Here is a 22,802-nt window from a genome sequence, read left to right on the forward strand (position 1 = left end):
TTGTTTAAAGCTGTGGGGACTCTGCACCATTTAGCAAAGTAAACCCAAGAGCCCCTAAGAAAGTGAGTTCTGACACTTTGGGTTAAATAGATTTTTGTAGCTCCTTCTGCACACACAAACCTTTTTTGGAGAGGGTTTCTTTTCCTAATAAAAGCGTTTGGATGTGGTCCACCCACACTGTGGTAGACAAAGATTCACACTGGCTTCTGTGCGAGCCACCCTAGGATCTTTGTTATGAACATTACTGTGGTTGCTCTTTCAATTATTGGAGCACATTCCTATTATAATATGTATTTTAATATTTATAAAGTAACACACAAACTTTTCCCCTTATTTATAATAATTAGAAGCTCCTCTCTTCCCCCCACAGCCCTTTACATCAGTTGTACATGCTATATGTAGATCGAGAGCAACAGAGACATTTTAACAGCAAGATGCTATCACACAAGTCAAACTCTCTTGCAATGACTACGATGAAGCAGCAGCTCCATTCCTGTATGTGTGTTGTTTTATAAATATCTGTTGGTTAGGTATCTCCTCTGGGCCCTTCTGTAACCATCTTCTAGGAATGAGGGCCAAGCAGATGTAATGATGTATATGAAAGCTGTGAGATCAGGACCATAGTTTTAGCCACGGTCTCCACAGCCTGTTGAGTCCCCCAGTGCCACCCGCAGTCACGGCCAGGCTGTGCCATACCTGACCCAGCACCCACACGTGGGGCTGGAGCTCCATTCAGTACCTGGTCACACATCAAACCCTAGCAGCCATCTGCCCTTGCCAACAAAAGCCACATCTTTTCTTTCCTTCTTTCCTCTGTCCCATAACCCGGCTTATATGCACATCAATATTTACAATTACTTTATCCACATTAAATAAACACACTGAGTTTTGCTGTCCACACAGAAAAAGGTTGATTCCTTCTTGCAGAAACATACCATTACTAGCAATATAATTATTATAAGGCATACTGCAATTTAAAACTGAATCTCTGTTTATATATGCATGATTATTATACTAGAAGTCATTTGTGGATAGCGCACAGATAAAAATGTAGCTAATAACTCTTACTGTAATGATTAATCAATTTATGAATATATTATTTAAACTAATAGTTCAGGTAGGGTATCTTAAACAAGTCACAGAGTACATCGACCAATTCAAATACCAGCTACTAGATCAATAAGAAACTATAAGTAACTCCAGGGAATAGGTACACTTGCATAAGAAACTGTGAATTTTTAAAATCCCCCTGTTGGGAGAACAACCACATCAAAAATAATTGCTGTAGGCCATTATATTTGAATTTTGGCAAACTGTACGGTAAAGTAGAAATTGAAATAAGAATTTTATACTGTTTAACAAACTATTTTTATATTATTTATATATATTAAAATATTTTTAAAATATTGAAAAGGAAAACAATGGTTTTCAATACACTTCTGTTCATTTTTTTGACTCATTAGTATTTAAACTACAACCTATTTTACATAACACATGAAGACATTGTCAAGAGAATGCCCTAGACACAATATAAATGAGATACATCAATTTATTATAAAAAAATATATTCCCTCCTACCATTTACAAAAGAGGAAGAAAAAGAAAGGACTTTAAATGAAGTATTTTAAGGGAAAAATTAAACAGCAAAACAAAAGGGAAATGCTAATTTCTCATAACACATTACAGCAGTTGTTAATCCTCGTACCAAAGAAATTTGCGTAATACAATAAAAAACAGATACTTATCTAAACATCACCAAATATAAGTTCCTCATATGCATGTTTTAAGTATAAAAATGTGTACTGAAAAGTCAAATTGGGCCAGCCAATGCACACACAGTACTGGACGGTATCTAACTATGCCTGGCAATTTAGCTTGTTGGCAACCACCATGAAAAGATCTCTGTACTTGATTTAGTACTTTTTTAACTCGAAACGTGTAACCTTAATCTTTCAAAGTAGAATTTTTAATTAAAGGTACCAAGTGCAAATTCACTACGTAAGCCACAAGCCCTCCACCCACTCTGATGCTAAAGGTGTGCTTTATCTCAGCTTCAAGTGATACTGCATTTTAAAAATTAATTAGTAGCTTGCAAGAACAGCCACACATTATTGAGTAAGTAACAGCATTTAAGTGAAACAGATGAAATATTGGTAAGCAATGCAGACCACAGTATAAGTATGTGAAGGGGGTCATAGGCTAATCCCTATTGATTTTCCAAGTATGCGTACAGCACCGCTGGGAAAGCCCAGTTCTGTTGGCAATCAGCTAGCACAAATACATTATAAATCTTACTGTCCACCTTCACTGATCAGTGTCACTTACTTCCTCCACTAAAGACCATTAGGAAACTACAACAAATCCACTGACAAACAACCAAGAAAGAATTATAAAACCATTTTCCTAAAGCAAAATTTCAAAATGCTTTTGATCTTCTGAAGTCAAAACAGAAACAGGTTTCAAGGAGCAATATGCTACTTGTAATAACAGTTCAAAGAAATAATCCACCAGAAAAACTGCTGGACCACACAGAGGAGGAACAAAAATAATGATGAACAACCCATTCTCATTAATCTTACAAACTAACGGGAAAATTTGGAGCAAATACATTGCATTGGCAATGTGATACCTGCTGATGCAGAGAACCAATACGTGATTTTCCCAACCCTGAGGACAACATTGCCCTCACAGAGAGGGAGCAAGCAGATAGCCCAGAACGACAGCAGCCACGACACTGCACAAGAAATCGGGCGGCTGGCTGCAGCTCGCTGCCAAAAGGAATGCTCCAGGTACCCAGGTACAGCCGTGAGTGAACTACCTGATAACAGCCCGGCTGCGTGCTGATTTATTAATGAGGATCCCAGTCAGCAAAGCTTTTCTGAGTAACTTCTGTATTGCTGTATTGTCCTGGGTCTGGACTGGTCCTGGCAGTAGCAAGGAGTTCCGTAGTAGGTAAGGCAACTCCCATATAGAGCTCCCTAAAAGTTCAAGGGTTAACCAAGAGGCTTAGCAGGGGAAACAAGGACAGTGTTGACAAATGCACAAACGAGGTGCTGAAAAAAGACTAAAATACAACTTATTTCATGTTAATGTTATCAGTGTGGTTGCTACATGAAATTAGTAAGTAGAATCATTTTCTGACAGACTGATTCCTGACAGAGTTGATGTTGAAATAAGTAGTGCGTACATAAAAGCAATATGTGAGCTTTATAGCAAATACGTAATCCTTTTAAGTTGCTAATACAGTTAAACACAATTTTGTTAGGTACAGATCAGTGACAGACTAGTGTTTCAACTGGTTCTGGATGAACTAAGCAAAGAAGCAAAGTGCAAAAATCAGGTTGCACTAATTACAGAAGACTTGAAACAAATACTTTCATTGTGGAAAGAAGTTGTGTTACCGTTGACAATTCCAACCTAGTTTCACATAATATATCACAGGCACTACAGCATACACCTCACCACTTTCTTAAAAATAACACATTTAGCAGCTCTTTGCTAAAAGTTTAGGAAAAAAAAATTAACTTGCCCTACAAATCTGGAAAATTCTGCATATAACTTCTGTGGTATTGGCTCCTGCTGTAAACAGTTTACTTTCAGTATAGTAAGTGTTTGTAGAAAGAAACATATAAAATGAGCTCAAAATTTTCATTTAAAAATATCATTTAATGGAATTTTAAACTGTCTAAGAAGATGGATACACTGTGTTTGCTTTCTACATTAATGATCTATAAAAAGAATGGAATAGACCATAAATACAGTATTTTTGCAACAGCCTTTAGTAAAAATGCTACTACTTGTGTTTATCATTTATAACCTCATATGCAACCTCAAAATTGATTACACTTTAAACCGTACATAACTTGCTGTGTTTTTCATTTTGAGTCATATTATAAACATTTTTATAACTCTGTTAATATATGAGATACTTTGTATTCTTATTGATTATGAATATTTCTTTAGGAGATTTTATTGCTTTTTTAAAACAGTGTTGGATATTTTAAAAAATAGAAAATAGTATTGCGGCTTAAATGCTTTTCTTTCTCATGACATTTCTAATATAAAAATTGTTAGCATGATTATTTTCAGACTATCATTTTTCACATTTTAAACTCAAGAGTTAAAATGGAAACAGCTATTAATATAAGATATTGTGTGAGTTACAATTTTATTTATTTATTTATTTAGCTAAAATCTCTATTTAAACTGTTGGGTTGAATCCATAATGATTTTGAACAACACTTAAAATTAATATACCAAAGAAGTGTCCATATACAACATTATGATTTTATATCAGGTATACATTATCTTTCCTAATTACTACTGCAGTTTGCAGACTGGAATACAATTTATATTTAGGATATGATTTTGCTATTAATTATCATATTGAAAAAAATAAAATCTTGCATTATAAATTCTCTCTCAGAAATTAATGTTATTCTTTTTTCCATAATCCTATCACACAAGCAATAAGTGCATTGCAGCATGAACACTTTAATTTTTCCAGTTAGTTTTGAGCAAGCCCAGAGGTGAGGTTTAATAAGGATCAATGGCACTTTATCTGGGACAGGGCCACTTCACAGCATGCAAATTACACAGTAACACTTAAAAAAAGAAATAGATTTAATTAAAAAAAAAAAAAAAAAGTAGAACCACAGGCTCTGGAAATTCAATTAAAGGATTTATGCAAAGGTTTGCTAGGTTTTTATATGCAGTTACTGCTTATATAATGAGCTTTTCATATTAAAAATCAATAGGTAATCTAGAGTAGAAGATCATCCCCTTAAATACATTTTTGAAATCAATTTGAAAAATAGTCCATCAACTGCTGTGACTACTCTCGCTGCTTCGATTAGACTAAGAGCAATATTTAGATTGTAAGACGTGCTATGGAATATCTATGCTTGGATTTTGCTTTCAAGTGTTCTTATACTTTTAAGTGCCCGAGCTAATCATACAGTAATTCAAGACTGTGTACAATGGATAAATAATTAATTTAATTACTAGCAAGGGCATAAAAGTCCTGAAATATGTCAAAAACCTAGTCATCTAATAGCACAATCTGATAATATTTTGAATATATGCAAACCTACTTTATGAATATCTGTGCGATCTTTCTTCTTAGCCCACTAGCTACTTCGGAAACTGAGATAAATATTTCTGTTTATAACTTATTAAGTCACCAGCTAAGGAAGCAATTAGCTTACACTTGTCTGAAGTGCAACTTTCACACATCATGAATTTAAAGATGGATCAGGTCCTGTGTCCTTCAGGTTTAATCTAATTTGCCAAGACGCTGTGGTGATATAAGATCATTATATTAAAGTCCAAATATCCTAGTTAATATTCAGCACTTATCACAAATTCACAGCTCATGCAAGCAAGTACACCTTTGAAATGAATGGAGATGGACCCATTGCATCAGCACTTAATTTGCATCTGTCTAACCCATTGCACAGAGTTTGTAAATATTCCGAGGTTAACATTATAAAGCGGTCACTCAACTGTCCTTTTTGCTCAACAGCAAATCAAAGCCACAAGAGCTATCAAATATGAAGAATCCAAGGGACATGTTCACAGCACAGGCTGCCACTGTTATTACAGCACGATAGCTTCAACACAACAGAAGGTAAACACAAGATTCCTTCTTTGCCCAGGTAGAATTTCCACATCTGTTCCCACACTTTCTAGGTCTTCCCATTTCACCTCCTAATTTAGCACCACATTGTTGAATATAAGGATTAACCGCTTGGAATCACTTGGACTAGAACATCCTCCTGTAATGTGCTTTCACATGTATGCTCATGAAATATAGATTCTAAATAATGAAAAGCATAGGGAAAAACAACACTCACATTTTATATTATCTCTTATGCTCGTATGATAGGGAGAAAGGAACCTTTGCTTCTGTTGTGCAGAAAATGGCTTTCTTCCATCAAAAACAATCAGCTGGTTATACATTCATAGATGTATTCACATATATTGTTAATTCAATAATTCAGAAGAAACATAATTTCTTTATAAGAGGTTTGAAAAATAGTTCTGGCATATTGCTTCTGTACATGAAACAATACAAAATGACAACCCTGAAAGTCAGGGATTAGACAAAATTTTCTCTCTCTGTAACATGTTCTGCCAAAGCAAAGCATTTCAGCATTTCAGCTATGAAATATCCTCAGAGACAAACACATTATGTGGAAGTTTCAGAGAAAGAAGAAAAATAAATAGTAGCTGAAAACTAAATAAAAGTCAGTTTTCTGTTAAAATGATGACATTTAACAGCAAAACTATTCTGTTCAGGAAGAAAATTTATCAATAGATTGCCTGTTAAGGGGTGATATTGCATAAACCTGTATCACCAATCATGCCTAAAATTTCTGCTTCAGGACTTTACTCTTTGCTGCCATTCTGCATCCATTATTGCAGAATACGATGGCGTTGAAATAAAGTACAGACTGCAAGAACAAATATCCTTGCTGTCATTTCTTTGTTAAGTCAGTTAAATATCTTCATAAGCATTCTCTGAAGTGCATTTCTTTATTGCATTTCAATTGTTTCTAAAAACAAAAATCTCAAAGGAATCAAAGAAAGATGTTTGCTTACTCTCATTTCAAAAGAAATGTGGGTACAGACATGCTATCTTTTCGATAAGTTTGAAACAAGGATGTTAATGAAGAGGAACTTTATTTTAATCTTTCTTCCTACTAAGTGAATTTCTCATGCACACCATATTTTTCCACACTTTTGCATTTTAAACAGTGTAAGTACATGAGGGGATCAAAGAGTTTCAGATGAATCTGAAGAGTTATAGCAAGGGTAACAAGGGTCCTTAGTTTCTAATGACAGAAGCATATGCTCTCAACTTTCTAAACTGCATCCAACTGAGCCATTTATCAAGGCCCGAAACTTTTTCATTATTTAAAGCACTACGACAGCTTTCCACTTGATGCCTTGGAAGTACACAATAATAGAGACTCTATAGTCATTAATTATAATATCAGCTGGTTGATGAAGTTACTGTACTTGCTGCTTGGTGATTTCATTTTTAATTGCAGCAGGTGGTGTGGAAGTAAAGTGATGTACTGACACATACAATCACCTCTATAGGATTTTCTTTTTTATGTATAGATAAATGCAACTCATTTATTTTTTGAAAATCCTTTCTGTTTTATATCCCACTGTATGTAGTAGCTACAAGGAAAAATGAGTGCAAAGAACACACTGAAAATTAGATGCTTAGAAATAAAATGATAGAAGACACATTGTCCCCATTTTTTCCTTTCAGAATATTTAAGATGATGTTTTTTTTCCACATGTAAAGATTCATGGTCTCTAAACACAGCTGTCATAAATAGCAGTCAACATATATATATGTAGTCAATATGTACTATGTATGTAATATATATGTATATATGTAGTCAATATGTACATATGTATGTTGACTACATATAAGTTTTTTTATTTTCTTTAATCTTACTGATATATTTGAATAAGTAGCCATTTTTTAACTCTATGAGTCTGAAAATAGAGACACTTCGTTAAGCAAAATTAAACAAACTACTCAATTCTAAGAACATTCTAAAAATGAGTGTATGATATTCTAAATGTTGTGTTCTACGTTTTCTTCTTTGGGAACAGTCTTACATGCTCCATTGTTCTATTTATTTATTAACCAATATATCCATGTAGGTTTTTGTAATTTAAAACCAATAAGCAATATTGAAAGAAAAAAAAATGGGTTACGACACCAATTGGGTGTACTGATTTTTTTTTTGTGTCTTCAGACAGCTGTTTTATATGCTTTTGAGTTGTCTGCATTGTTTTTCTGGTACTGCCCACTTTGTAAAAGTGTATTTTCCTCCTTCTCTAATGTTTTCATTTCATTAATCTCTAATTTAACAGATTAGATAACTATTACAGGAGATTTTGCTGCCATGGGTTCTCCATGAGATTGATAGGTAATAAAAACTGGTGTTTCCTAATGGCCATAGACATCCGTCTTCTACATCAATCAGCAAACTCCTTTAAGAATCCCTTACATCCAAGTAATAGATCAATTGTACTCAGGCCTCATTACAACACACACACTCTCAGTTCTCTGAAATAAGGCTGTGCTACCTTAGCTCAAAACTGCATTAAATGTAATTAATACAACTGTGATGTAAATGGACACAGCATTAAAATGCATATCCCCAGGGAGGACAGACTGTGAATGCAGCTATGTGCATTGTCATGTGTGGCACACATGACTAGGGAAAATTTTAGCAATTTTTCTTACAATTTATAGTAGTTACATGGAAAAACTGTAGTACCAGGAGCAGGAAGCCAGCTCTGTCCCAGCAGCATACTCCTATGGCATAATGGTGGCAGCTGAGCAGAGGTTGGATGTCATCTCTTTCCTAAAAGACACAGTCTTTCAAATCCCCTCTAAGATGATGTTAACTTCAATCTTCAAAAAAGTGATACAAACATTGTTAGAATTCCAAAATTTAAATGGAAAGGACATTTACTGTAAGTAGGAATGTAGGGAAGAAGTCTGAGGTGATGTGAATTGTTTGGCTGTAACTTAGGGAAAAGGTAGGTGGCTTCTAACAGTTTAGTGTTTTATTTGTGTACAACTACGATGTCATTTGGAAGAGAATGCTGTAGAAAGAGGGAATCAACAGAGATAAAAGGAGAGTGTCGAAGTGACCCAAGCTGTCCAAATCAGGAGAACAAAAATAAACCTGTTCTTCCACAAGCATGTCCTTAGAATTCCCTTGACAGAACTGTCCATTTCAGGAAAGAGTTTTGTTAAAATAATAATGATAATAAAACAATGACCTAGTACTTCAATATTTCATGAATATATTGTTTTGCTCAAACAGAAAGCTTTTTCAGAGTCTTAGCACAGCCGATGATCAGGATTGTATCAGTGTACTAAGGGTCTAGCTTTAGACCAGAAGAGAGTTACATTGCCTGAACTCTCTGTGATTTGCTGATCCTTCTTCTCCTAAGAGACCCCCTTGGCCTCCCTGTTACTATGTTCCCCTAGGATCCCCAAGGATTTAGATCTCATGACAAGACAGCACGAGAGGTCTTGGAGAAGGGAATGCAGACAGTGATACCTCTTCTGAACAGTTCTAGACAAATGCTGAATTTGTTAAACATGATACTTCATCTATTGCAGTGGTTTCAAGGGTCGTTTAGTATGACTGCTGAAAATAAGGTCTCAATCAAAAATATTGTACCCACAAAGAAGGCTGAGAATCATTGTTGTGAGGCATTTATTATCTGAAACACAAAATAATAATTCTCAAATTTCTAATTTTGCTGATCTTACCTTCTAAGAATGATGTTTTGCATCTTCCTTTTAATTCACTTTTTAAATTACTACTACAGTGGTCTTTCTGCATGTACAAGGCAGGAAAACAGGTTTGGCTTGCTCAATAATAACACAATCAAAGCATTCAAATATGCAACCAACTCTGCTCTCATGCACATCAAAATTCGTAGCACTAAAAAGAATCACAAGCACTGAGTACAGAAGTAGGTTGTCTAATTTCAAAGGATTAAAATCTTGGTATCATTGGTGCCCACAGTTTCCTAGTGCAAGTAGATTCAAATTACAAAATGAACAGCAACTACATTTCCCACATTGTAGGATCACCACATGTCATATCCTAATACAAAATAAAAGCAAAAATAATTACAATAAGAGTGGAATTTGGTCATCTTCATTCTTTCATCCTTTGTCCTTTATCTGTAGCTTTGCTTACTTTCTGTTACAGTGGAATCTTAGCCCTTTACATGACCACTGCGCAAACATGCAATGCAACCCAAACAGCAACAACCATATAAACATGAACATTTTAATAATTTTCACATTAACCAGTCAATCTACTAAGAAGGATTACACATTAAATCAATTTTACCAGCTAATTTGTTATTTTCTTTCTCTTGGATTACTTTTCTGCCATGTTTCTACAATGGTACCAGAAATAATGTTGTATTAAATTTTCAAAGACTACACAGCCTCATTTGCTCATGTAGGCTGCACAGATGTAAGAATTATTAACAATGAGCTGAGACCCAACAAATTACATGATCCAAATGCAAATCCTCAAGGACATTTATTTCCTGCATTTCAGTGGGTAATTGAGCCTCTAAACCACTCACAAAATTACACTTGTAAAAACAGTTAACCATTTGTGCCATAAAAATTTTTATACTGCAATTTAATTTCATTTTTTTGCCCCTATGAATATGAAAATTAATAAGATATGCTACAAGATGGAGCTGCTGTGTACTCAAGTGCCAGATCAAAAATATGGTTGCCCGCACCAAAATAAGGTAAAAGAAAAATACAAACCAACCCATAGATGAGTAACACTGCAATAAGTTAATAATTAATACAAAGTTAAAGTTAATAAAAAGGGTGGCCTTTTGATTCATCTAGCAGTAAAGATGACATCCTTCCCAGTGTCTCATTTTTGCACTGGGCAGCTGGACATAAGATTCCTAACATGTACCCCATAGTTGAGAGACAGTTAAAATAAATCAAACCTACTACAGCTTTGCTGCTTTATCCCTAGCCACAAATGAAAGCAAGGGGAAACAAGTGTAGTGTTGGTTCTCCTTTTGAAGAAAAACAGTCTCCTTTAAAGCTGCAGCAAGGTTAAGCATTTTTCCCAGTTACAGAAAACATGCAATACACATTTCTCATGAAAAAACTCCAGAAAATCAGCTCTCACATTAAAAGGGGTTCTCGCCTTTTCTTTTTTTTTTTTTTTATTAAATACATAAAAAGGTCTTGCAAACAACTTCTGCAGGCTGCAAGTCAGAATCTTTTGATCCTCAGTAAAAGTCAAACGGGTTTCCTGATATTTTCATGTGTGGCTGGAATAAGCAGAATGGGAAGAGTGCACCTCACAAAATTACCACCACACTTGTTATCTACCACTCCCAGAGTAACAAACACTTGATCTCACTGTAAACCCACATCATAAATAGATAAAACTAAGCTTATATTATAGCATAATTACAGAAAAGTTAGGAGCCAGACAAAAAATGAGGATGCATCTCAGTCAACACCAACAAGAAATCAACCAAAGAAAGCAGCTAATTCACCTGTGTTATCCAGCATGTTTCTACTACCAGGAAGCATTTAGCTTGCCATATACAATTTCTGAAAAAAAGATGAAATGTCCTTCATGAAACCCAGGAAAATTCCCTTTCCATTTTAATGTAGCATGAGCTGGGTCTCACAGTGACACGTGCAAAAGACCTCAAAATACTGGGGAAAACGCACAGTACTCCAGAGAAATCTGTGATAAGGATCTTGTCTTAATTATTCAGCATAGCTTTCCTAATCTATCAATTTATCTTCATATATTTATGATCTTTATTGTCATAAGCATGTTGTCATTATTAACATATATATTAACATAATCCAAAGACATCAAGTCATCAGGGGATTGGTGAGAAAAGCATAGACATTTGGGAACAGAAAGGGAGCAGACAGTCTCTAAATTAACATTTTCAAAACATGCATAAAAGAGCATGCTTTATTTTAGAATATAACTTGCATATCTTTTTGGATTTTTCTTTTGTTTCCTAAAATAGCTAGTATACATAAGGCAACATCCTGATTAACTGATTAACAGAGAACTCACATTACTGTATTTCTCTTGAAAACTAAGAGTTTCAGTTTAGCAATGTCTACTTCAAGCTTTTATCAGCACTAATTTCAACGAAAAAAATGGTCGTAAAATTCTGAACAGAGGGAAAACAGACCTTAATTAAGCAAAGTGTTATCTCTTTCTATTATAATGAAAGCAAAGTTAGTTATATTTTTACGAAGATTTTTCCCCACTTAATGAAGACATTATCCGTGAGTTTTCAAAGTCACTTTACAAAAGAGCATTCAAGAGACATTAAAGTCAGCTTAAACTAAAAAGTCTTTTTGAAGTCAATAAACAATAAAAAGAACAATGAAAAGACAGCCTTTGATCTCTTCTTACTCTAAAGTCTTTAATTTCTGTTTTAATCTACTAGATGCATTAAGTCTTGTTTTCAAATATTTTTCATCTGCAAAGTACAGTTACCTTGCCTTGATTTTTTTATTCATATATATTCTTGCTGTATGAATGTACAGTTCTCATTATCAAGGATGGGTGTCACCTGGATATTCTCCCACAGAAATAAACAGAAAAAAGTTTAAAGAAATTTTCTAGTCTCTTCTCTTTTAAAATTTCTTTAAAAAGAAAGGAAAAATGTAAAAGGAAAAAGAAAATAGTATCTTCAGCTTTGAAATTTGTGAGAAGATCAAAGACTATAATGCACATAGATTTTTCAAAGGATAAATTATTAACAACATGGACAAACACATACTGGTCAATAACATGGTCGAAGAATAATAAGTTAAGAGCATCTCTCTGCAGCCAATTACAGTTAATCTGACTTTATTGTTTGAAAAAAAAAATCCAAGTTATTTACTAGATTTTGAATAGAGCTTTTAAAAACATTTATTAGAGAAACTGTGAATTGTGACAAGCTCTTAAGCAGGTTCAGCAGCTTGGCATTTTTGCATTTCTTAACTTCTGTTTATCTTCTCCATGGCTACAGGAGCACAGGATGTAAATAGGAAAATACAAAATTGCAGTGAAAATAAAAAAAGTGTATGGAAAGTCTAAAGGCAGATGCAGCCACTAGTTCCCACTGTGCCACTGATTTTTTCTGCATACCTAGCTTACCCCTAGCTAGAAGGGGCAAAAACTCTCTCCATACGTGTTACAGAGCAGACGTGGCGATGAGCTGTATAGCCATTTCTCTACAATAGCACTACTCTTGCCTTGTGTTTGCAAAGATACTTTTCCAGATGTGAGGGACAGATGAAAGCCATTATCTACCAGTGAAGCAATCTTTCCTTTCCACTGCTGTGCACTGTTAACCCAGAAACCTTCTGATAACACATTCAGTGCTATTATTGCCTTACTTTCTGTTATTATTTTATAGAGCCTTTAACTTAAACACGTAGTATTTGTAGGATTAAAGGTGAATCCTGGGCCTATACTAACTTTGATTAAAATGCCACTGCTTTTTTTGGTATCTAATCATCCATTCTGTCCTCAGAATAAAATACTTCTTTCAAAATTCTCCCAAATAAAAGCATTTTCCACCTCAATTTGTTGCTGACAATTTTGGTGATTTTTGGTGATCAGGATTATTTATTTTTATATTTTAAAGATAATAGGTCTAGAAGTATTTATTCCACAGGGACCACTGAATACTCAACAAATAAATTCTTATTTTTTAATATCTAGAGTAGGACATGAATGGGAACACTGGGATCTGAACTTTGCCGACATAATATTTTTTATCACTTGTCATACGATTTATTTGATTTAAAGAAAACAAAATTCTATGGGAAAGATCTTCTCTAAGAAAATGACCACACAGTAATTTAAGCAATGCCTTTTTCTGACATGAAGTTAAGCAAAAAAGACTAAAATTCACATTTTTCTCATGGCAGATATACTTAATAAAAAGAATCAGACTGAGCACTTTACTATGTTCAGACTAGCCTTTTATTGATTTGGATGTGCTATGAACCGCATTATCTAATCTACAATAAGCCATTTACCAAGTGCAATGATCTATGGGCTAAAAGGCTTAGATTTTTAGTTCCATTGTAGACTTTTTGATGAAATGGTAGATCAGCAGAGAGTAATACTGTAATAAGATTGTGAGGGACATGAGTGCCAATATTAGGAAATTAGAAAGTTTGGCTTACTGTTTTAAATCCTCTTGCTGCTCATTTAAAAGCCCGGTACCTCTTTTTGTAGACTAATTGCATCTGTATATTTAACAGAGGGCCCTGATGACGTCCCACAGGGTGTCAAGTTCACAGGGACTCAATGGCTCACCCAACTGAAAATATTTTTATTTTGCAAAAACAAAATCATCCCCCTGAGCACAACACGTAATTGGTGATTCATGTGCTATGTTTACCTGAGGAGACAAGTTATCACGACACTACCTTGCTATTGCTCTTTAATGTAGTTCAAGTTTCATCTGCTTCACTGGAAATTTTAACAGTTTACTTTAAATCAGATTTGATGGATTTTGCATCAGAAACTTTTCTTTACCTGTACAGAGCCTGGAAGATGAGGCTGAGATCCCAATTAGGCTTGTGTCATTCATACACATAAACACGTTTGCACTAACAATCCCACATTCTCATCTGTGATTGCCTTCCCTCTAATTGTCAGCTTTGACCACTTTTGCACATGGGAGTTCTCCATCTGCCACCAGGAAGCACCACAGAAATCTCAAGATGATTCATTTATCTACCGTTCTGTGTTAATCTAGGAAAGAACCACATATATGCTTCCTTATTTTTCAACATAGCTTTTTGATTGAAATAGGTAATACTGAACTGCCTGGCAACGTATACCATAATTCACCTCCTTCTCAAATTATCATGCAATTCATGCAAAGATAATTTCTTCCTGAAAGTGGTTTCTTTTGGCTAACTTGGACTCAGAGGCTTGTGAAAAATTTCCAGTGCAAAAGAGATTTGCAATCCCATAGGCATCATCAAAATATTATCTCATATTAGCAAAGACATACAGAACAAAAAGTCAGTAGCCTTCAGTAGATAGAAATAAAAACCACTATTTAGTGAAAATTAAATGAAAACCGAAGCATATTTATGAGATTATTTCATCTATAGTTCTATGGCAAATTTTACTGCACAATCTCTGAATAAGACTGACAGGTTACATGCCCAAGTAAATGTAGAAAAGACATTAATGTCACTTTAAAGCAACTCAAGTTTTGATGTTCTTTTACTTTTGTTGTACTGTGACTATTAGGATGCATTGCCTCATTTTTTGAAAAGGAAAAAAGGAAATGTAACTAGTTCAGGCTACCACGTAACTTTACAACAACTGACACTAACTATAACATACGCCAGTTTGTATTAAGATGTTATTGCACCTTTCCAGTTCTAATCGCCAATTATGACTCTATTAGTCCTACTTGGCAGTTCATCTGCTCCTGCATCAGCTAAGGGGGACTTGGAGACGGACCTCTGATCTTCTTGTTTCCGCTTCAGTGAGAGCTCAGCACAGCGGCTGTCATCTTGAGACATTGAGGAGGTAAGGCATTGCCTTTTCTAAGATAACTACACCTGACCTTACAACAATTTACTAAGGAAATACCTGCCTAATGGCAGTGTGAGTGCAGTTTCTTTTACACTCACAACGGCACTGCAAATTAGAGACAACAGGATAAATCTATGACCAGCTCACTAGACACTTCATTAAATCACTGTTCCCTTGCCTTGTAGAGCACTAATAGAATCACAGCCCTCGTTAGCTACTGAATAAAAGATCAATCACATTCTTTGAGAGCTCTTGCTACCAGCTTCCAGAGGAAACAAGGAAAAAAAGAGACATATTTAGGATCATCAGTAAGATTCTGAATGGCCTCACTGCAAGTTGGTTAAATTACCTTTTCCACAACTGACTCAGACTGTAATACTCTGAGGAACTTGTTAAGTCTGCTTTCAAAAGCTGCTATCTAATATATGACTACCAGGCCCTGGTCAAAAGTTCATAATGTGCATATGTAAAAAGGTACTAAATTGCCTGAGGGCTAAAACCAGAGGAGTTTAATTGCAGCAAAATGCTGAAAATGGTCTGTTGAGGGTCTTTCTATTGGGATACTGCTGGCACTAGCTGATTGAAGTACAGCACATAAAAGCCTTGCAACAATATTTCCTTAAATGCAGCTGAAACTACGAGCATTTCCTAGTGCATATATGGTGTGCCAAGAGGAAAAAAAATGAACCTTCTCTAAACCAAACAAAGATTTAAGGATTGATATAATTCATAATTCAAAAGTGTGTGGATAAAAGGAATAATTGAACAACAGTGAATACCTGCCAGTTTAAATCATGCTATATGCTCCACATGTTGTTATATGTTGGTGGGAAATGTAAGTACATATGTAAACATATTTAATTGGCATCCATTAAGATCTGCTACAATGAAAGCTGGAAAACAGCTTGCATAAATGTATTTATGACCACACTTGGAAATTTTGAAAACTGTCACCTATGAGACTGAAGATCCCTTTAGTCTGAAATCCAAGGTCTTTTCTGTAGTAATTTGAGAATCATTCCTCTAGCTATTTACATGATGAAGACAAAAGGACAGGAAGGAAAAAAAGATATTTTTTGTGAACCTTTCAAAATATGCTTTTTCAAAGCATAAAACGAATCGATATGATCCCACCACGTACTGATCTTAAAAACTGTTCAGATTAAAGCAGTCAAAAGGGTCCTGCAGTTGGCTTCACTTTTTTACAAACTCTGTAATGACATCTACAAACCTTGTAAACTGGCAGAGTAAACCTAACAATGGAAAAAGCTGTGTGTTCAGCTTTGCAAACCTTGAGTATGCTTGCAGAGTTTTTGATTTTCCAAGACAAGCAACAGTCTGCATTGCATTCTGAGAAGCATAATTGGCATTAGCTGAAGGCCATTTAAAATGCCACATTAGCGTCTACTGAATTAGCATACAGGTAATGCATTAATGATAAATTTCACCTACCCACCAAAAGCAAGGTGTGTTGGATATTTGATAAAATGATATTTTATATGAAAATATTTCCTTTACAGCAATAAAGCCAAAATGAGACCAAAAATACTATATCACCAGTGGAACTGTCGGCTTTGTTGATATTATCTACTATAATTCCTTTAAAAGTTAGAAATTCACATACATTTCTCATCAGAGGAATGAAGAGTCTAATCCATTCTTTTTTCTTACAAATATAAAATCACTACCTTCAGTGGAAGAGCAGACTGAGAAACTCACTTTATACATACTAGATCACAAAATTCATCTGTGTGTAGATCTAAAATCATGCAATTCAGGATAATACCTTACTTCTTGGCAGAACGAGCTAACTCATTTTCAGTTTACTCTTGACAAAAATCAAAAATAAAGTTTTTCTGGGGAACACATTTATTTATTGTCATGAAGTATACAGAAAATAATCACAAGCTTTACATTGACACTGCCAGATTACTAGCAGAATTCTAACACAACGTGTGCCCAGATCCAAAGAGGAAACACTGAAGGACTTCTCAGGTGCCTAATCACTCCGTGACCATGCCTGCCCACTTACATGCACTGATATTTTGGGCCTTTGCCTAGGGGCACTGTAATGGAGAAACTTTTTTCCAACATACGCTGCTCTGCAGCAGCGAGCAGTCTCTTCAGCACTAGGGCAAGGAGCACCAAGATGCCCAATATCCCTTTGCAGATCTTGTCTCTCCTCCTTTAATTAAGTGTTAGATCATCAGAACTATATCACATGGGATGCACTATTCAACATGAGTAGACAATCAGATTCTAAATGACACTGTTACAAAGTCATTATCATAAAAAACTGCCAAGACAGTTGTTTTATTTGAAGTGCTAAATTAGTTTTCTTGTACTGGTAGTATTCATCATAATGCAAGTTTGACATTTCAGGACAACATTTTAATTGTCATGCTGTTCGGTGTAAAGAAACAGTACTTCTACTTTTCTAGCAAAATGAAAAAAAAAAATTAAATTCATTAATAGGTTACAGTCACAGACAAGTTAACTCTAAGAAAAAAAATACCTACATTCAAGAGCAAACTCTAATTCTAACATTTCCAAGTGTTCTTATGCTTCAGTTTGTAAACCCAAGAAGTTATTCAATGTTGTGTTTTTTTAATTGGTTTGTTTTTCCATAATGGAAGTTAGAGTATTCAATCACAAATTAGCGAATAAATAAATAAATAAATAAATAAGTGCCAGTTCAGTAGAAGGATTTTCAAATCTGTTCCTTTATATAAAAGTAATATGAGTAAATACTTTCATGACCACCTAAGCATCTCACCAACCATGCATCAGAAAAGACAAGCAATGGTGAGATCCAACATGAATAACATGCTCACAGTAAGGTTCAACTTCCATGCCTGCTTCAATTTCTTCTGAATTAAGAGAAATACACATCTCAAATGCATTGAAGTACCACCCACAGAAGCAGCACATTTATTAAAACTCTGATTTTAGACATGTCAGCTCTTATATCAGTACTCCTATAAGAGATAGGTCCTCAGCACTGTCAGATCAGTCCTGCATATTCAGGGCAAGATGATCTTGTTTTCCAAGATAAACAATTATTTCTATATCTCAAAAATTACTTTACTTTTATATAAGATGCATCATCCAACATCACTATATTTATCTCATTTCAATGTGATGCTTTTGCAATTAATAAAATCCTCAAATACCTTCTATAGATTTTTTTGGCATGCATAGAAGATTGTGCTATATCCACAGTGATATTCAGTAATTGCAAAAACATGTTGTCAGTAAAATAATGGATGGAATTTGACTATGATATTTATATTTACTGTCATCCTCCTTGCTAGCTAGTATCCTTGATGCTAGTATTGTAACAATTAGAAACAGCACAATAAAGAGAATAGAAAATCCAAATGACTGAAATATTTGAAGTGTCAAAGGAAACATGAACAGCTAAATAGATTCAGAAATTCTCTGATTAAAATTCTTCAGATTATAGCTAAATTAATAAGTACTGAATCATTTGCTGTGCATACCTACACTCAACTAAGCAGAACAAATTCAGTATTCTGTTCACTTTTCTTTGTAAACACATACATGCTTACCTACAAAGAAGGTGCAGGAAGAGAAAAAAATGAGAACTACAATAGAAAGAAGTTCAGGGTTTGAACAGGTCTAACCATCTTTTTCAATAAACCTCAGAGAGTGATATATATAAAGTGAAAGACACTGAACTACAAAATATTAGTGAATATCCAGTGGGAAAACTAGACACACTTCCTAAGACAGTCTAAGTCCATGTGGGAATCTAGCCAATGCTCCAAACTGGCCAAAGACCATCCTGCTCTTTGAGTCTTGCTTTTAGAAACAAGAAAATTACCACACTCCTACTCATGACAAATAAAAAAGCCGCACACCTCCCCTCACGTCATCAGGGAAAAAAAAAAAAAAGATACATACACATACATATATATAGAAAACGGTGGAAGAAAGAACTGACAGCAACAAGAAACACAACTAGTGGGGAACACTACACAACAGGATACCTCCCAAAAGCCTAGAGAAACACATTTTTTATACAGACTAACATATATTTGTACATTTCCTTGCAAGAAAATTTTTAGAAATGTTAATTCAGTTATGCAGTTATCATGTCCAGAGAATGCCAACATGATGATGAATGACAGGTCACACACAGAAAACAAACAGATGAATCACTTTTTCAGGAAAACAGACTCTTATTGTGCTCACCTATTCAGGAATAGTAAATATATTAACAACCCATGCATATATTTCATTTATATAGATAGATACATACACACGTACACACATATATAGATGTAAAAATAGTGAGAATACTGAAAAAACATTATGTAGTACACTACATTTGATATACTGTATTATTTTTGGACCTTGCAAATACACTTTTTTAATGACTTTGCTCTAAAAGACAGGACTTTCTAGCTCATATTACTTGGACACTTACTGTTTACTCTTCCATCTTTTTTCTAAAGTCAGAAGAGATTTCCCTGAGAAATTCAAATAAATAGGATATCCAGCTGCACAAACACTATACATTCTGTTAGATTACTTTGGCTTCCTAAGGAATATTTGACTTTCTCTGAATGTAAATGATTAAAGAGAATTCATCATATGAAACTGATTGGTGAACTGTTTAAAGTGGTATGGCACCTCTTCAAAGATGATAGAGAAATGAAAAGACCATGTTATGGTAAAGCATCTCAGATATCCAAGGAGTTCTAGAGAAAAGTTAATGTAACTAAGCACTGCATCCCCCAATTAAGAAATATTATTTAAATGATAGCTCTGTAAAATAGGATCTACACTGCATTTTTTAAAACAATTTTGTATTTCATCTATTCTAAATACAGCCAATAAAAGCTTGGGGTTTCCTGAACATCTGTTCATTCATAAATAACAACTTCAAAAAACGTAAGGAAAGATAAACCATGTTCTAGAATCCACAAGGTTTATATTGCTCTGAAAGTTATGCTTTCAAAATGAGACAGGCTAACAATGTTCAGTTATGTAACTTCATGATTTTTTCCATCTACCATTTCAAGTCTGAGCAATGGATTCTAACGTTTAGTGGTCAAAGAGACAATAACTAAACTTTGTCCAAAAATTTTGATTTTGCTGAACTGCAGATGTATGGATGGATCAGCAACTTTTTTTCTAAAGGGCTACCTAGAAGTTTTAGTATCAGCGGGAATGTACGTGTATAGAGAATACAAGTAAGAAAGCCACTAAGAGGAAATAAAAGATGCATTATTGCCTAGTTGCCTGAGGAGTCAAGACATAGACAAGAAGGCCCCAGTTCAAAGTTTAACAATACAGGAGTTTGAATGTGATTTGTCCTCATTTTAGCAATAAATTGAAGACTTATATTGGCATGGAAAAAAAACAAAACAAAACAAAAAAAACACTAGCCCAAAATGATCCAGTTCTAAACTCAATATGAAACCTGATTTAAGAGGAGAAAAACTGAGCAAATGAAAAACACACTAATGAAGCAGAATTACTTTTTAAAACCATCAGCTCATAAACTCCGCCACCTCTCCATTACTAAGGGTTTCTCATGCCTTCTACAATTTGGTAGATAGCAACAGTTTTAACTGGAACCCAAATTTATCATTTTACGTCTCAACCCACAAGATTTGTTTTTCACATTGCATGTTGTTCATAGCACCATAATTTCAATACGTGAAAACAATTGGTTAAATTTCAGTATCTTGTGTATTTGTCTGTGCTTAATTTATTTGCTAGCGGTACAGCCTAGTAGCTGTAAGACTGTCCAAAGTTAAAAATCGTATTAATTTAGAAGAGTTTTGAAAGTTCACTTCTTAATAAAAAGTGATTACCAAGTCATTGCTAGCTACAAGTTCAAGTTTTATTGCTGAGAATATTTGAGACTATAATCTTTTTAGAATATAAGCAACAGATCATTTGATCATTATAAACACACTGCATTGCATTGACTCTGCTTTTGATTACAGATATCTCATTCATAAAAATGTTATCTCTATTGCTCTCCTGTTATTAAAGAAAATGAATAATCCTGTGATTTATGTGCTAGCTGGTAACTAAGGAGGTCTGGATCCTACTGTGTTATTTACAACAAACTGTCTAAGTGACCTTGCTCAGGCACACAAATGAGAAACCCTGGGATAAGAAGAGGGCTTAAGTCACTTTGTCTGCAGCAACTGTGCAGAGTAGGAACAGAGGGCCTGGGGTGCCCGAGGGGCTCTGTGACCAACCAAAGGCAAATGGAAGACTTGGGGGCACATTCCTACTTGGTCTTCAGCAACACAAGGTAATTTCAGCTGGCAACTGTCACTGATAGCCAGGCTAAGAAGTTAAAGATGAAGCTCTTTCAAGGCAAATATACAGAATTATTTCTATTAAAAACCCGTTTTGATTACTGAACCTTATAAAAAATATTAATGTAATGCATACTAGAAAAATCTGAAGGCTGTTTTAAGAATGGGCCAAGGAAGACCAGTTGCAACATTGCTCTCTATAGGTACCTTAAAGGAGGCTGTAGCGAGGTGGGGTTGGTCTATTCTCCCACGTGCCTGGTGACAGGACAAGGGGGAATGGGCGAAAGTTGCGCCAGGGGAGGTTTAGGTTGGATATTAGGAAGAACTTCTTTACTGAAAGGGTTGTTAGGCATTGGAATGGGCTGCCCAGGGAAGTGGTTGAGTCACCATCCCTGGAGGTCTTTAAAAGACATTTAGATGTTGAGCTTAGTGATATGGTTTAGTGAAGGACTTGTTAGTGTTAGGTCAGAGTTTGGACTAGGTGATCTTGGAGGTCTCTTCCAACGTAGACGATTCTGTGCTTCTGTAATACGGATTACTGCCTTACTTCAGAGATGCATTAAAAAGACCTCATCCTGTACATATCATAAAACCGTTTCAGGCCATAGCTGCCTTTTTCCAAAGTTAAGAGCCATGTGCGTGCATTAGCACCAAATTAGTGCATGAAAGCAGTAGAAACAATTGGTATGAGTTTTATGAAAAGATCTTCCTGACATTTAAGATCACTTGGCTGTTTATACAGGAACAAAAACACGAAAATACAATTTGACAGAGCACTGAAAATACAGACTCAGAAAAGGAGAGCCCTCTTCTCTTAAAAACTTAAAATTTTCAACTGACTTCCACATCTCTTTGTAATTCTTGATGATGAAAAACAGAATACCTGTACAGCAATATGCAAAATAAACAAAACAAAAAGCCCTCTGAATGTTAAGCATTTTGAAAACACTGAATTTCACTACCTAAGCACATAAAAACTCCTTTACAAGGATGAGATATATTCATAATAGCTAGTATAGTATGATATATAAAGGTAAAGAGAGGGAAAAAAAGGCTAAATATCCTGTTTCTATCAGACTGCAACATCTTTCCTGTCACCCAAGCACCTCAACACTCAAACAGAACTAAAATTTGCTTCCTTATGGTTTCTCAGATATACTCAGAGCAGATCAGTGCTGCCTAACAGCTCAGAAACAGCATGGCACTTCAGCTGCAGCGTGTTCTACAAGTGATGGTGAGTAAAAGAGAAGAAATAACAAAATAACAGGAACTTGAAATCTTCTTTGGTGGGCTGCAAAATAACACGAGAGAAAACATACATGAAAGTCTGGGATTTTCAGACAAG

At 34.9% G+C, this 22,802-nt stretch overlaps 1 protein-coding gene across 13 annotated transcripts in view; it reads right to left on the reverse strand.

Moving 5' to 3' along the window:
• WWOX (WW domain containing oxidoreductase) overlaps positions 1 to 22,802 on the reverse strand; it is a 510,587-nt gene that overhangs the window by 353,149 nt on the left and 134,636 nt on the right. The window lies entirely within an intron of this gene.

This window comes from Anser brachyrhynchus (assembly GCF_964034855.1).
Source record: "Anser brachyrhynchus genome assembly, chromosome: 12".
NCBI classification, from domain to species: domain Eukaryota; kingdom Metazoa; phylum Chordata; class Aves; order Anseriformes; family Anatidae; genus Anser; species Anser brachyrhynchus.